The following is a 12,862-nucleotide window of genomic DNA, read 5'->3' on the forward strand; positions in this document are numbered from 1 at the left end:
ATGGGCATGGCTGAAAGGTGGTGTGGCATCCTCTACCAATGCTGCCTGAAGAGAGAGAATTCGGGAAGGGGTAGTGTTTGGAGACCCCTGTGTGTTAGGTGGGTAGGCGGTGAGGAGAGAAGACCGTAGAGAAGACAGTGATAGGTGACCCGAAGGGTAGCTTCTTTGATTCGAGTTTAAGTTCAGCTGCTGCCAGAGGTACATTCTTGTGTATGAATACATGGAGGTTTAGCTTTAATGCAAGCATTGTTTTTAAGTTAAAAACAAGCACTGTTTTTAAATCCCATCTTTCATAAACGGAATGCAGCGGCCAGAAAGTCCAGAGAGAAATTCTGAGCTCTGGCCGTCAACGCAGCCGTAACAAGTGGCGTTAGCAGTGGGAGCTGGCGCCTGGCAGCGACACAGAAACCAAAACTAAAACCAATAAACACAGACATACAAAGCTCACACACTCAAAAAAGACCCAACAGAAGCAAAGCATGCGGTGGTCGCCATCACTCTGCATTCAACCCAGCCTGACCAGTGTCCATCCCAGCTCCCACGTTTACAATGAAATCTACCGAGACACCAGCAAACATAGACCCATCTGCACAAAGAAAACAGACAACACTTTCCAAACAATCAGAACCAGACGGGCAGGCTACATCTCGTCTTTTGTCTCAGATGGAAGTTATGGTAGTTTAAATGTAATTGCCTCCCTAAGCTCAGAGGGAGTGACATTATTAGGAGGTGTGGCCTTGTTGGAGGAAGTGTGTCACTGTGGAGGCGGGCTTTAAAGTCTCCTAGGCTTAGTGTAGACTCAGACTCCTTGTTACCTGTGGATCAAGATGCACAACTCTCAGCTCCTCTCCAGCATCACGTCTGCCTTGCTTCCCACCATGATGACAATGGACCGAACCTCTGAACTGTAAGCCAGCCTCCATTAAATGTTGGCCTTTATAAGAGTTGCCGTAGTCATGGTGTCTCTTCACAGCAATAGAAACCCTAACTAAGAGAGGAAAGAAAGGGGTTTATAATTGGATGAGAGGGGGATGATGCTTGGCTATAGAGGGGTTTTGGGTGTCCCACACAGGGGGATCCACCTGGGAAGCCAGTAAAGAAAACGTGTGTCAGGTTGTGTGGTTTGGAGGAGGGGGAGGGGAACAGTTGGAGAGCCTGTGGTCAAGTGGATGGAGGAGCAAAAGAAATAGAGGTTTCCTTGTGGGCTGGGAGGTCCCTTCCCAGCAAGGGGTGGGACCTCTTGATACCACTAGGAAAAAGTGGGTGAGGGGCATACCCCTAAAGATACAGCTAAGTGGTGGGGTGTAGTGAGCTTGGTAAAGCTATCCCTCTACTCTGACAATAGAGGAATGAGGAGAGGTGGGTCCCCAAAACTCAATCAGGACCCCAAAAGTGGCTCCAGTGTCCAGAAGGAAGGAGCCGGATCATCCTGATACTGTCAGAGATGATGGTGGTGGGGTCAAGGGAGCCTGGGCCCCCTCAGACATTCATAGCCAAACTTAGGAGGTCTGCTGGAGGGTGATCTGGGCTTGATGCTGTCACACCGTGATGGACATGAGGACAGTCAGCCACCCAGTGTCCCTCTTGACCGCATCTGAACAGGGACCGAGAGGCTCTCGGGCTTTGGGAGCCTGGGAATCTGCTTTGCCAGGTGAAAGGCCTTAACCAGCATTTTGGTTTTGAGACTTTTTCATCTCCCATGGTGTGCCCTGAAGGTCACAGCTGAGACTTCTGCCTGTGAAGTCGGGGAAGGGGGGGTCCTTTCTCTAGATGTTTAAGTTTGGCCCCAATATCAGGGAAACTCTGGGAGGAGAAGTAGGTCATAAGGAGTTGTTCTCCATCTGGGTCTCAGGATCCAGATTGGTATACTGTAAAAGAGCTTTGTGAGGCAGTCTAGGAATTGAGATGGTTAATCATCTTTGTCCTGGATGACCTCTTGGATTTTTTCACAATTTACCACTTCAAGGGTGGCCTGTGGAGACCAGCCAGAAGACAAGTTATAAACTGATCCCTTGAAGGGTGCCCCTGGGGTACTGTATTCCATTCAGGGTTCCAGTCACAAACTGCCACAGCCCGACTGGGAGGGTGGCCTAAGTTTGGTGGATTTCCTCTGCATGTGCTCTAGCCTGGATCCACCCTTGCGTGCACTCCTTGGGGAGAGGATTGTTGGTGAGAATCATATAAACATCATGGAAGGTGAGGTTTAAGATTGGGTAATATACTGGAATTCTTTAATAAAGGTGGAGGAAGAGCAGTGCAGGACCCCAATCTCTTCTCTATTTGAGAGAGTTCGCTTCATGAGAAGGGGACGTCCATCCTGTGACCCTCCCTCAAAGGAGAACTGGGTTGGGCCGGGTAGGGGGAGGTAAAGGGGTCCCATGGCAGAGCAGGAGGACTAAGGGCTGCCAGTAGGCTCAGAGTGGGCGGGCACCTGAGAGGGTTGATTTGGGCAGCCTATGGCTGAGGAGGGAGAAAGGGTAAGAAGGGACCATGGGTTGAGGCCGGTGGAGGCTCATGAGCATGATTGGAAATCATGGAGGAATCATCTGCTTTGGGCCTCACAGCTAGGAGGAGCTGTTTTTCCTTGGTTGGCTTATGCCGTGTGGTCACTTTTATCAAGATGAGAATGAAGTCATATGGTAAAGTCCACCCTTTCCAACCCCAGCGAAGACGTGTCGGCCACGTGGCTGCCTCCATCCCAGTGTGGGGACAGCAGCTACGGTGGCAGAGAGCCACGTGTTTCCTTTAAGATTACCGATGTAGAGATTTTTAACCATCAACCCTGGTGTTACAACTTTAACTCTTTTGTTACAGATTTTACAGATTTTCAATCATACCCAATCTGCTTACAAATCTGGAGGTAAGATTTCTACCTTAGCAAAAGTTTTAGAGAGTTAAAGCAAAGCCAAAGGTGTAAGAGATGAGAGCAATGGTCCCCGGGGGACCGGTCTGTCCCTTTGTTTTGTTTTGCTCTCCTCTCTCTGTCACACGACAGGTGGCTCTCCTGATGTGGGACAGAGGTTTTGGAAGAAACCTTTAACAGGCATGCTTGAGTCTAGAGGAGGGGGAGCCACACCCTAACTCTAGAGCCAGATGTTAATGCAAATGGAACAGCACAAAACAGCAGTCTAATGCCACTCATCCCTGAAAGACACCTGAGTCCCTGTAAAACAGAATCCAGTAAACTGAGAACAAAGAAGGCTTGGAGATAGGTGATTTCTGAGCTCTGGCTATAGACAGAGGATGCTGCAGGAGGGAGCTGAAGCCCCAGGCAGTGTGTGCGGGGTGTGTGCCAGGTGTGTGCGGGGTGTGTGCGGGGTGTGTGCCAGGTGTGTGCACGCTGCTGCTGGCCTACTCCTTTGTATTCTCCCACTCATGCTAGGTCCAGCTTCCTGCTCCCACTGTGTAACAAAGTTACAGATCCGTCAACCAAAACTTAAAAAACAGAACATTCATACAGTTTGTTTGGGGTAGACCAAACAAAACCAAACAGAAAAAAGAGAAATGGGGAATGGGGATCTCTTTCCATTTTCTCTATAGCTCGAAGTATTTGTAAAGGTCCCAAATATTGGGATATAGGGTGTCGTTAGGTGACCCTTTGGATCAGATATCTAAGGTGCACTGAGGCCAAATTTGATTGCAAAAGAGAAAAAATTTAGGGCCCTTCAGGTCGAGTGTCAGTTGGAGAGACTGAAGGTTTTCTAAAAGGCATCCCAAGGGGGAGTGAGAGGGTATGGAAGACACTGTTACCATGGATGAGAGAAGGAACCAGGAGGAAAAGTATCTCCACAGCCTAAAGTGTCCCCAGGACTCAGAGAAGACCAGAGGAGACCCAAGCAGTTCAGTGGGCGGTCACCTTACTCGGTGGGGGTCAGGGGCTTAGCCTGAGGAGAAACTCAGCACCTGGTACTGGGGCTTTTATGAAGGTCAGAAGCTAAGGACAGGACAAAAACTGAGTCGGGATGTGTGTGTTTGTGTGTGTGTGTGTGTGTGTGTGTGTGTGTGTGTGTGTGTGTGTGTGTCTCATCCACAAGAAAGGGTTGGAGAATGGAGTCACAAAAGCCAAGAGAGATTCAGGCCCAGCGGCAGCCCACAGAGGTAGACGGGCCCGGCGGCGGAGACAAGCAGACGCAGGTAGGCCTGCAACGGCGACCCGCAGAGGTAGACGGGTCCAGCAGCAGCCCGCTGAGGTAGACGTGCCCAGCGGCGGCAGCCGACAGGGCTATTCAGGCCCGGCGGCAGCCAGCAGAGACATTCAGGCCCAGCGGAGGCCCACAGAGGTAGACAGGCCCGGCGGTGGCGGCGGAGACAAGCAGACGCAGGTAGGCCTGTGGCGGCGGCCCGTGGAGGTAGACGGGCCCAGCGGCGGCAGCCGGCAGAGACATACAGGCCCAGCAGCAGCCCACAGAGGTAGACGGGCCCAGCGGCGGCCCGCTGAGGTAAACGGCCCGGTGGCAGCAGCCGACAGGGACATTCAGTCCCTGCTGCAGCCGGTAGAGACATTCAGACCCGGTGGCGGCCCCCAGAGGCAGACAGACCCAGCGGCAGCTGACAGGGACATACAGGCCCGCCGGCGGACCGCATAGGTAGACAGGCCCAGGGACAGAGACAAGCAGACGCAGCTTGGAACAGGGACGCCCCTAACCCCAATATCTGGGGAAGAAGCTATCTCCGTGGGTCAGAACCAGAACGAATCTGAACACTCCTTCTGAGGACAACCCAGGGCCCAGCTGCTGATCCTTTGAAACCCAACAACTTGGAGGTGCTGGTGAGACTACCCTGCTCAGCTGAAACCCATCTGGGAGAGGATTCAGATGCCTAAAGTTTAAAGTCTGAAGAAACAAGATCAGCTGAGGAGTTGACAAATGAACAAAACGTGACCTGGGAACACAGAAGAAGGCGCTACCCAGACACCAAACCAGATCACTAGAATCATAAGTATATAATTCACCGATCGAAATCAGCTGCCCCTGAAGAAATAGCCCAATAGCACCAATTTAACCAAGAACCACTACTAAACCAAGACTAAAAATTAGAACAAGAGAGGCACTCTCAGACACAGACACCACCTGCACCACACAGAGGAAGAGAGTAGACGCCAGTGCAAAAATACAGGCAACAACATAAAGACCTATATGGCAACATCAGAACCTAGTGATTCTACACCTGCAAGACCTAAACATACCATGACAGAAGAAACAGAAGAAATCAACCCTAAAAATGACTTTAAGAAGATGATAGAGGCCCTTAAAGAAGAAATAAAACATTCCCTCAATGAGGAAATAAAAACTTTCCTTAAAGAGGAAATGAAAAACTACCTTAAAGAGGAAATAAAAACTTTCCTTAAAGAGGAAATAAAAAACTCCCTTAAAGAGGAAATAAAAACTTCCCTTAAAGAAACGGAAGAAAAAAACGAACAAAAAATGGGAAGAAATCAAATCAAGCCAAGAAAAAGCAATTAAACAGATGAAAGAAACATTCCAAGATCTGAAAAATGAATTTGAGACAATAAAGAAAACACATGCTGAGGGAATGCTGGAAATAGAAATCCTGACTAAACGAACAGGAACTACAGAAACAAGCATAACCAACTGATTGCAAGAGATGGAACAGAGAATCTCTGCCGCTGAAGACACGATAGAGAAAATAGATTCGTCAGTCAAAGAAAACAATAAAGACAAAAAAAGTCATAACACAAAACATCCAGGAAATTTGGGACACCATGAAAAGACCAAACCTAAGAATAATAGGGATAGAAGAAGGAGAAGAATACCAACTCAAAGGCACAGAAAATATATTCAACAAAATCATAGAAGAAAACTTTCCTAACCTAAAGAAAGAAATACCTATGAAGATACAAGAAGCTTATAGAACACCGAATAGGCTGGATCCAAAAAAAAAGTCCCCTCGCCACTTAATAATCAAAACACTAAACACACAGAATAAAGAAAAAATATTAAGAGCTGCAAAGGAAAAGGACCAAGTAACATATAAAGGCAAACCCATCAGAATAACACCAGACTACTCAATAGAGACTATGAAAGCTAGAAGATCATGGACAAACCTCATGCAGACACTAAGAGACCATGGATGCCAACCCAGACTATTATACCCAGCAAAACTCTCAATCACCATAGGCGGAGTAAACAAAATATTCCAGGATAAAACCAGATTTAATCAATACCTGTCCACAAACCCAGCCCTACAGAAAGCACTAGAAGGGAAAATTCAACCCAAAGAAGTTAAACACATCCATGAAAAATCAAGCAATAGATAATCCTACACCAACATACACCACAGAAGGACAACACAACACAACCAAAAAAATAACAGGAATTAACAATCACTGGTCATTAATATCCATCAATATCAATGGTCTCAACTCACCTATAAAAAGACACAGGCTAACAGAATGGATAAGAAAACAGGACCCATCCATATGCTGCATACAAGAAACACACCTTAACTCCAAAGACAGACACTACCTCCGAGTAAAGGGCTGGGAAAAGGTTTTCCAAGCAAATGGACCTAAGAAACAAGCTGGTGTAGCTATCCTAATATCTAATAAAATAGACTTCAAACTAAAATCAATCAAAAGAGACCAGGATGGACATTACATATTCATCACGGGAAAAATCCACCAAGATGAAGTCTCGATTCTAAACATTTATGCTCCAAATACAAAAGCACCCACATTCATAAAAGAAACACTACTAAAGTTTAAAACGCACATCAAACCCCACACATTAGTAGTGGGAGATTTTAACACACCACTCTCACCAAAAGATAGATCTACCAGACTGAAACTTAACAAAGAAATAAAGGACCTAACAGATGTTATGACTCAAATGGACCTAATAGATATCTACAGAATATTCCATCCTAACACAAAAGAATATACCTTCTTCTCAGCACCCCATGGAACCTTCTCAAAAATTGACCACATGCTTGGACACAAAACAAATCTCAACAGATACAAAAAAATTGGAATAACTTCCTGTATCTTATCAGACCACCATGCCTTAAAGTTAGAACTCAATAACAACAAAAATTATAGAAAACCCACAAACTCATGGAAGCTGAATAATGCCCACCTGAAACATCAATGGGTCAAGGAAGAAATAAAAACAGAAATTAAAGAGTTCCTAGAATTCAATGAAAATGAAAGTACAACATACCCAAACTTATGGGACACTATGAAAGCAGTGCTAAGAGGAAAATTCATAGCTCTAAATGCACACATAAAGAAGATGGAGCAATCCCATACCAATGAATTAACAGCACAACTGAAAGCTCTAGAACAAAAAGAAACAAACTCACCCAGGAGAAATAGACGCCAGGAAATAATCAAATTGAGGGCTGAAATCAACGAAATAGAAAACAAGAGAACAATACAAAAAATCAATGAAACAAAGAGTTGGTTCTTTGAAAAAATCAACAAGATAGACAAACCACTAGCCAAATTAACCAAAAGGCAAAGAGAGAGCACCCAAATTCACAAAATCAGAAATGAAAAGGGAGACATAACAACAATGAGGAAATCCAGAGAATCATCAGATCATACTTCAAAAACCTGTACTCCACAAAAATGGAAAACCAGGAAGAAATGGACAATTTTCTGGATAAATACCACATACCAAAATTAAATCAAGACCAGATAAACCAATTAAATAGACCAATAACCCCTAAAGAAATAGAACACCTGGTTTTTGACAAAGGAGCCAAAACTATACAATGGAACAAAGAAAGTATCTTCAACAAATGGTGCTGGCATAACTGGATGTCAATATGTAAAAGACTACAAATAGATCCATATCTGTCACCATGCACAAAACTCAAGTCCAAGTGGATCAAAGACCTAAACATAAATCCAGTTACACTAAACTTAATAGAAAAGAAAATAGGAAGCACTCTTGAACGCATTGGCACTGGAGACCATTTCCTAAATAAAACACCGACAGCACAGACCCTGAGCACAACCATTAATAAATGGGACCTCTCGAAACTGAGAAGCTTTTGCAGGGCAAAAGACACAGTCAATAAGACAAAAAGACAGCCAACAGATTGGGAAAAGATCTTCACCAACCCCACATCTGACAGAGGATTGATCTCCACAATATATAAAGAACTCAAGAAACTAGACATCAAAGCACTGAACAGTCCAATTAAAAAATGGGCTAAAGAGCTAAACAGAGAATTCACAAAACAAGAACTACAAATGGCTGAAAGACATTTAAAGAAATGCTCAACATCCTTAATCATCAGAGAAATGCAAATCAAAACGACTCTGAGATACCACCTTACACCTGTTAGAATGGCTACGATCAAAAACACCAATGACAACCAATGTTGGAGAGGATGTGGAGCAAAGGGAACACTCCTCCACTGTTGGTGGGAATGTAAACTTGTACAACCACTGTGGAAATCAGTATGGCGGTTTCTCAGAAAATTAGGAATCGAACTACCTCAAGACCCAGCCATCCCACTCTTGGGCATCTACCCAAGGAATGCTGATTTATACCATAAAGATACATGCTCAGCTATGTTCATAGCAGCACTATTTGTAATAGCCAGAACCTGGAAACAACCTAGATGCCCATCAACGGAAGAATGGATGAAAAAAATGTGGTACATATACACAATGGAGTACTACTCAGCAGAGAAAAACAATGAAAGCATGAAATTTGCAGGCAAATGGATGGAACTAGAAAAAATCATCCTGAGTGAGGTAACCCAAACCCAGAAAGACAGTTATGGTATGTACTCACTCATTGGTGGATTCTAGATATAAAATAAAGAACAATCAGACCACAACCCATAGAACCATAGAGGCTATATATGTAGCATGGAGGTCCCTAGGACGACTGTGGCATATAATAAATTTCAGTTTTACTCAATTATTGAAAAAAAAATAGCCAAATGAATGGAAACACATGAACTATGAACCAAAGGCTGAGGGGCTCCCAGCTGGATCAGGCCCTCTGAATAGGTGAGACAATTGATTGGCTTGATCAGTTTGGGAGGCAACTAGGCAGTGGGACCAAGTCCTGTGCTCATTGCATGAGTTGGCTGTCTGAAACCTGGAACTTATTCAGGGACACTTGGCTTAGTCTGGGAGGAAGGGACTGGACCTCCCTGGACTGAGTCTACCAAGTTGATCACAGTCCTTGGGGGGAGGACTTGTCCTGGAGGAGGTGGGAATGGAGGGTGGGCTGGGGGTAAGGGGAGGGCGTGGGAGGGGGGAGGATAGGGGAACCCATGGCTGATATGTAGAACTGAATGATATTGTAAAATAAAAAATATATATCACAAAAAAAATATGCATAGCAGCCAGAAGTGGTGGTTCACACCTTTAATCCTAACACTTGGGAAGCAGAGCTCTCTGAGTTCAAGGCCAGCTTGGTCTACATAGTGAATTCCAGGACAACCAGGGCTATGTAGAGAGACTCTGTCTCAAAAAATATAAATAGATAAGTAAATAGCCAGGCGGTGGTGGCGCACGCCTTTAATCCCATCACTCGGGAGGCAGAGCCAGGTGGATCTCTGTGAGTTCGAGGCCAGCCTGGGCTACCAAGTGAGTTACAGGAAAGGCACAAAGCTACACACAGAGAAACCCTGTCTCGGAAAAAAAAAATAAATTAAAAAATAATAATAAAAAATAAATAAATAAATAAATAAATAAATAAATAAAATCTGTTGCAAAGAAGTCTAGCCTAGCAGCCAGACATGGCGGCAGGGTGAGTTCACCCCGGGCTGCTGACTGTGCTAATGTACCACACTGCCACAGGAAATGCCCGCAGTCTGAGTGGCCTCAGCAGCAGACATGGGTTCGAATGGTCTGGGGCTGGCAGGGTTGTTTGCCCCAGGCCTGGTTATGGCTGTGTCCATTCCTAATGAAAGACCCTAACCCTTCAGACTTACACCCCCAAGCCTCAGGAAAAGAGAAACTTCAAGCACTAGGAAATGAGAAACTAAAAATCTAGTTCCAAGGGCAACCTGACTCAGCCACTACTCAGTCACCCCTGCCACAATGTAACAATGTAAAAAGATTTCTGTTAAGAGATGTGCTCAGCTGTGACTGGGATAGTTGCAGGTGTTCCAGGAAGGACCACTGTGACCTTTGTGTAAACTCCGCTCCCGCCCTGATATCCCCCCTTGAGGTTTCAGGAAGAATGTACCTGTTGACGTAACTGTACCCGTTGACGTAACTGTACCCCCTCTGTGATCACTCTGTACCCAGACCATGATCTTGTGAAACAAAATTGTATGAGAATTGTAATCTTATGGCTTTTGTGGGTTTTTCCTTTAAAACCCCCCATGTGGCTTCAGTAAGATGCGGCTCTTGCTCTTAGGAGCAGAGTTTGCCAATAAACCTCTTGCTATTGCATCAAAAAAAAAAAAAAAAAAAAAAAGCCAACAGAACCCAAGGAAACTGCAGGAATTGGCCCAGGAGACCACTTCCTAAATATAACACCAGTAGCACAGACACTGAGAGCAACAATTAATAAATGGGACCTCCTGAAACTGAGAAGCTTTGGTAGAGCAAAGGACATGGTCAATAAGACAAAAACAAAAAACAAACAAACAAAAAAAACAAAAACAAACAAACAAAAAAACCAGCCTACAGAATGGGAAAAGACCTTCACCAACCCCACATCTGACAGAGGACTGATCTCCAAAATATATAAAGAACTCAAGAAACTAGACATCAAAATACTGAACAATTCAATTAAAAAATGGGCCACAGCACTAAACAGAGAATTCTCAAAAGAAGAATCTTAAATGGCTGAAAGACATTTAAAGAAATGCTCAACATCCTTAGTCATCAGGAAAATGCAAATCAAAATGACTCTGAGATACCACCTTACACCTGTCAGAAAGGCTAAGATCAAAAACACTGATGACAGTCTGTGTTGGAAAGGGTGTGGAGCAAGGGGAACACTCCTCCATTGTTGGTGGGAATGCAAGCTTGTACAACCACTGTGGAAATCAGTATGGTGATTTCTCAGAAAACTGGGAATCGATCTACCTTAAGACCCAGCCATACCACTTTTGGGCATATGCCCAAGGAATGCTCAATCATACCACAAAGATACATGTTCAACTATGTTCATAGCAGCATTATTCATAATAGCCAGAACCTGGAAACAACCTAGAAGCTTGTCAACTGAAGAATGGATGAAGAAAATGTGGTACATATACACAATGGAGTACTACTCAGCGGAGAAAAACAATGACATCATGAAATTTGCAGCAAATGGATGGAACTAGAAAACATCATCCTGAGTGAGGTAAACCAGACTCAGAAGGACAAACATGGTATGTACTCACTCATAAGTGGATGCTAGATATAAAGCAAAGGACAATCAGACTGCAACCCACAGATCCAGGGACGCTACCTAGCAGGGAGGACCCTAGGATGACTGTGGCTTATAATAAGTTTAGTTTCATCCAATCACTAGGCATGCTTTAGCGAAACATTCCACTATTAGGATAAGAATTTGTACCTTATCAAGCTGATGAAAGGATATGCCGGCCGTACTTTCAGGAGGGGAGGCTAAAATCTTTTTAGATTATGGATTAGCCTATAGAAAAATGTCTGCCGTAAATCAAACAGTGAAAGGGAAGATGAATAGGAATCTCACACAACTTAAGTAAAACATAGCTCTCTGAACAGATGAAGATAGGTTTCTTCTGTATCCCAGAATCTAATCAATATTTACATGTACAATTCAGCTATTATTTGGCTTAAAAGGGCTTATTGGGAAATGTTATCATTTTTACTATTTTCTACAGAGAAAATATTTTGCAGTTTCAAATAACTCTGGACTTTGGAATTATAACCTGTGCTGTGGGATGGTCTGTATGTCAAATTGCTCTGATTGGTCAATAAATAAAACACTGATTTGCCAGTGGCCAGGCAGGAAGTAGGTGGGACAAGGAGAGAGGAGAATTCTGGGAAGTGGAAGACTGAGGCAGAGAGGCATGGCCAGCTGCCGCCATGACCAGCAGCATGTGAAGACACCAGTAAGCCACCATCCACGTGGCAAGGTATAGATTTATGGAAATGGATTAATTTAAGCTATAAGAACAGTTAGCAAGAAGCCTGCCACGGCCATACAGTTTGTAAGCAATATAAGTCTCTGTGTTTACTCGGTTGGGTCTGAGCAGCTGTGGGACTGGCGGGTGACAAAGATGTGTCCTGACTGTGGGCAAGGCAGGAAAACTCTAGCTACAAACCTGTTTTTATGTTTAAAAAGATTTAAGTGGAAAATGCTGAAGGACCACTGAACTTGGAGTTGTATCTATATTTATATATAGATAAATATATATCTATATCTGTATAAAAATAATGATTATAAATGTTTGTTTTTAAAAACAGAAGCTGCTCAGAATATACACCAGATAAGAAAAAAAAAAAAAAACTGCAGGATTGTAGCTCCAGCAGTTGGGGGATGGGGTCAGGTGAAGAGGGTCAGCTGTAGCCTTAAAGATGGTTTCTGGGGGTACCTCTGCCTCCAAGAGTACCAGAGGGGTCAGACACTCAACAGTACTTCTTCAGACTCAGGGCGCCGTTTCCACTGGCCAAAGGGAGAACTTACCTAATTTAGTGCTGCTGGTGGATGGGTGCTGAGCGATCAGTGAGCTGGAAGCTGGGTCTGCTGCTGGTGTACTGGAGATGAGGGACAGGGTCCCAGTGCAGTTCAGATCCTGCCTCCCAAGGGGGAGCACAGCACCAGGAGAGCCTATTGGAGTCACAGCTCCGAGGCGAATGCTTCCTTCCCTAAGGGGCATGTTACAGCTCTGCTCTAGGATGGGGAAGGTTTCCCACGGCAAGTGTTAGGGCTCCGTTCCCACTGGG

This window comes from Peromyscus leucopus, chromosome 4, assembly GCF_004664715.2.
Source record: "Peromyscus leucopus breed LL Stock chromosome 4, UCI_PerLeu_2.1, whole genome shotgun sequence".
Taxonomy (NCBI): Eukaryota; Metazoa; Chordata; class Mammalia; order Rodentia; family Cricetidae; genus Peromyscus; species Peromyscus leucopus.